Source organism: Eptatretus burgeri, unplaced genomic scaffold (assembly GCF_056783735.1).
Source record: "Eptatretus burgeri isolate ZD-2024b unplaced genomic scaffold, Ebu_testis_v1 Ebu_testis_scaffold_81, whole genome shotgun sequence".
NCBI classification, from domain to species: domain Eukaryota; kingdom Metazoa; phylum Chordata; class Myxini; order Myxiniformes; family Myxinidae; genus Eptatretus; species Eptatretus burgeri.
The window spans coordinates 31,973-36,991 of record NW_028222031.1 but is presented as its reverse complement, the minus strand read 5'-3'; the positions used below and the strand labels follow the sequence as shown (position 1 = coordinate 36,991).

At 40.8% G+C, this 5,019-nt stretch overlaps 1 long non-coding RNA gene across 1 annotated transcript; it reads right to left on the bottom strand.

Moving 5' to 3' along the window:
* Positions 1-414: 414 nt before the first annotated feature.
* On the bottom strand, positions 415-5,019 carry LOC147007598 (uncharacterized). The gene is made up of 2 exons (XR_015054075.1): positions 4,216-5,019; positions 415-1,766 (listed from the first exon to the last, which is right to left on the bottom strand). It is a non-coding gene; the product is annotated as an uncharacterized LOC147007598 (long non-coding RNA).

Genomic DNA, 5,019 nt, shown 5'->3' with positions numbered 1-5,019 from the left:
CAAAAAAAATAATCAAATAAATAAAAACTCAAAATGTCGGACATTTTCTGGAAATTATATAAACGAGTTCGAGTTGCGAACAAACCCCGTGGGATTTCATCCGTACAACTGTGAGGTGAGCGACGGCACGGACGAGGTATCGTTTTGATATTTGATAAGATTTTCATGGCGTCAGAACAAGAAACCAGAACACCTCACGAGAGTGAGGAGACTTTCATATCATCATTTGTGACTTAATTTTGCGTTGGGCGTCGCCCGGCGCATTTAATTTAAAAAAAGAAAGAAAGTTTTACGCATTTTACATACAACACACTCAATTTGTACACATCTTTTCATTTTCACACATTTTATATTATACGTGTGATGATGACCCTCACCCATCCTGGCCAAGAATTGAGGGGAGTCAACTGAGGATTCTCGAATATACGGTTTATTGAAGTTGCACAGCACACTTACAAGCGGAGGTGGAACAGGGACCAACCACAGCAGTCAGAACCTGTACCACACTAAAGGTTACACTCCAAAAGTTTCATATATAAAACCTATTCCTCGGCGGAGAAAAGCAAGGAAAGAAAGAAACAAAGATGCAAGTGGGCTTTTTCCCGCTCCCTGCGGCCCTCGGGGAGAATTATCAGTAAACAGCTCCTTTGTCACGCTTCAGACAGCGAGAAAGCGCCGGCACATATTCATAAACAGGAGCAAATCCTTTGTAGATCTCCAAGACTTGTTGACACTCCACTGGAATTCATAACAGCCTGCAAAAGCTGCTCTCTGGCAAGGCCATGGCTGGCTTGTTGATATTACATTTTAACACATCGTACAGCAAATTGTAAAACGAGGGCAAGCTGTTAGCTTTTGAAGCAACCAGAACAAAGGTTTGAATCCAGACACCTGGTTAATGCAATTGATAAATGTTTAAATAAGTCAAATGTACAAATATGGGCCAATGGGGCCATCACCTAATATGTCATAACAGTATTCCCTCCTTGGCCACATTGTGGCCATATTTGGACATCAAACGACATAATTTAAATATTCTTGAGCAAGGGAAAAACATCACTAACAACCAATTCGATTTTATAGCCAAAAATTAAATTTATAAAACCCCAAATGATTATCTCACCCATGATCACCATACCCTGTTCCTAGAGGAGATAGATATGCATTACACCAGTCCAATTAACAATGGCAGTGAACGCTCAGAAAATACAGTCGAGGCACACCCCGTTGACCTGAGGGGAAGGTAGATTTTTACAGGCAAGAACTTGGGCTCGTTGCTGGGTTGAAGGTTATGAAAAGGATCAGAGAGGTGACCCAGAGTCCCAGCCGAGTTCGGCCCCTTGTAGCAGCAGTTCAAAAGAGCTATGCATGTTGGATACAGTCACGGTGGCTGCACAAGCCCCCAGCCGCACCACTGAACACATGTTGCAGGGGACTCGCCGAGTGGCCGTCAGGGCCTTCGTTGTGCATTGAGGTAGCCACAGCAAGTGCACGATGTATTTGCAGAGCAGCACTCCACGTTTCCACACTTGTCTGGCCGGTCTGGCCTCACAAAACGGCGACGTCAGTTCTTGCCCAAGCTTCTCCTCAGTGGGGTTTTTCACATCGTTCATCTAATCTCCTCAGGAAGGGGTAGTTTAATGATCACGTGTTGAATGCCCAATCACCCAAATCTGGGTTCTCTCCATCGTCCAATCTTTTGGTTGAAATTCTTTCAAAGCTCCACTTGACGAAATCGTACAGTGCATCAAAGACTGCTTTCAACACTCCGAAACAAATAAAGCATCAATTAAACACCAATCAACAAACTTCATGTGTTTATGTATTTCCACAACACTGACAAAGGTTCTTACAAAATGCATTCAACTTGCATTATTTGTCCTATCAATATTTTATCCCTTTCCTTGTTATTTTTTCCTTTCCAAAACATGCTAAAATATACAGAAATCTCAGTTGTACATATACTCAAAACATTCATCTCATTTGCTATTTCCATGTAAAAGCAAACAGTCTTTATCAGGGTTCCAATTTGTCATCAATAATTCTTTTCACCAAAAAAATATTCCATTATCTATACAAAAATATGAAAGTTAGCTACTTCTTTCAAGTATTGAATCCAACGCATTTCGATTTTTCACAGTTACCATTTTAACATTTGCAATCATTATCTGCTAAACAATCCACAGTTTCATTCACAAGCAGTTCCAGAGCAACTGCCATTATTTATTTATTTTTCCAGTTAACTTGGCACTTTTGTGCTGATGAAAGATGGTCGTCAGTGTTAGAAATACCTCAACTTACTTATGTAAACGTACAAGAAGTACCACTCAATAAAAATCATGCACTTGTCCAATTAATCAGAAGACAGATAACATAGGTAATATTTAAATTGGCTTGAAGCATCATTGCACTCTTTTCAATATATAATTCTTTTATTTTGACCGATTTAACATTTATTTCATCGTTATGTTTTCTGTACTCCGCATAATTCTCGTTTATTCTTTTGTTTGTCTTTCCACAAATTGTAGTCATTTTATTTAAATTACAGTCAGGTCAGTATCATCTCCTAATCAGTGAGAGCAATACAGTTACAACACATGGTACAATTCCTAATTCCATTTAATTGATTTCATGATTGCTGTTGGTCTCGCCATTCTTTATCATCTTATATATTATTTCCGAGTTTGTGGTTTCGTGTCGCGCTATCTTCGACTTTGTTCAGCGCTCGAGTAACGTGATATTCAGCTTACATTATCTCAAAGACCATATGAGGTGCATGGTACAAAAAGTAAATAAAATGGTTCTGAAACAGTGAAATCGTATTCCACTTACTGCATTAAAGTAAAATTACTACTGATACTCTGCATCAGTTCCTTTCTCAAACACACCCACCCCAACATGTTGCGCAGAGCGCGGGTTATGCTAGTTCTGCATTGTGGTTATGTAAATACCATGTTTTTTTTCCTTATAACTTGATTTCTAATATCTAGTGTTGACAAATCTGTCGATCAATTTAATAACAGAGACCCTTTTTCAATATTATGTAAGTACCTTAACTTAATATATTATTATCTTGATTCAATTCTCAGTAACTTTTTCCTATCCTCAATTAACAGATTATCAAAGTCCTAAGGTAAAGGATTCTCAATTTGCAATCTCAAAACAAAAGTTTATATCAATTATGACCAAAAGAAACATCATGGTTCGTTCCCAATTAGTTATTTTCCCCCAATTTTCCTATTTTTATGAGCTTAGTCTGAAAGTAACCAACACGGTTTCCATACACTATCTCCATGTTTTATGTATTTGACAACCAATCCGGTAAAAGGTGTGTGAAAATCACTTTTCTGATTAATATCACATACAAACATTATCATGAGTATCACTTGTTGGTCCCATTGATCCTAAGATTATCCCCATCACCACCATTACAGGTCAAAACACACTGGTGTACCGTGTCTAGGTGTTCGCAAAACATTGTGCAGATCACACCTGTGTGTTCGGTTATCATAATTCACAAAATAGATTCCCAAATAATTCAAAGATAAGTTATTCACAGGAGTAATGATTAAACATGAGTAATTCACAGCTATTTCATTGTCGTCACAGAGTGATTCCATCCATCCATCAAACCCTTTCTGCTGTCCAAGCATTTAAATCCCCCTTAACTTCCAATCGACATTATTCCAATCCTCTACCATTGTGACAATAAACAGAATTATCCGATGAAATCTAATGAATTTACCCTGACAGGTAGAGGCCCATATAAACACAACAGACATGTTTTTCCCTGTCCGTTTCCCGCACAGAAAGCTATGCAATGAATCTCAACGTATGAGGAGGCAATTAGGCCCATCAATCCTGTGTAATCATGGCGTGTGGTGTAAGTCCTTCTCTTTGCTTCATTAGTTCGCGCTCTCTGGCGGCTTGTTTCACCTCCACCGCCGCTCCTTCCTTCCAGATCGATGTCGTTGCTAAGCAACCATTCCTCTACATCCCATAATCCTCCGCGCCTCGGTCCCGCGTCGCTCACCATCCAAACTGTTGTCCAATGTCGGTAAAATTGTACAGTACACAAAGAGCACGAATCTTCGCAGATACGGTGGCCGTGAAGATATTAAAAAAACGCGTTTTAAAATACCAACTCCATGCGCATTTCAACACAATAGCTACCAAACCATTAAAACTTGCTGGGTTGAGCAACCAGAAGATTACCTTCACAATGCCTGCGATAGCTCGCCCCCCCCCTCAAATGGACTTCTCTTTCATCTCATCCCCGAGCTGATCTGAGATTCAAACACATTGTGGAGAGGGCTGGCCAATCACATCACACCATTACCGTCACCACTGAAGCATATGCTCACCTGCACTCACCACTCGCTCACCTTTTCTTTCGCACACCTCTCTCTAATTAACTATAAACCATGGAGGTTCAAAATGTAATAAAATGAACACAAAACCTCCCAACAGCATCCAACACCAGGAGCTTCACAATCAATACCCCTCCCGTTCGCCAACCAGCATGGCTACCGAAGCAAAACCACTCCACATTCAACCGTGTGATTTTAAAACCCTTCCATAAAACTCCCTCCTGTGCATCCCTCCTTCAGTACACTGTTCTCTTGGCACAGCCCAGACGTTATACATGTGAAAACAGCAGACACTTTGTGATGAATTGTAGGTCGTGACGCGTGATCACATGTCGCGCGGCTCACGCACGGCATAGATAAAGCCGAGATTCCGCGCGGTCGGGGGGATTGTCCCTGGGGCATTGTCATTTACGGCGGCGGTCCACTTGGTGCTCGTTGAATGGTAAGAATTGAGAGTATACCGGAATCCGCGCTAATTGCTGATTTATTTTGCGGTGATCTACTGACTGCACATGTATACATTGCTACATTTGTACTCCTTGCTGCACCTGTATCCCCTGATGTACCCGGAGAAGCGGCTTCAATCAAGTGGAATAAAGCCTACACTCTGAAGGTTTTTCCCTCGCTTTCATTTCAGTTGGTGGGCTCC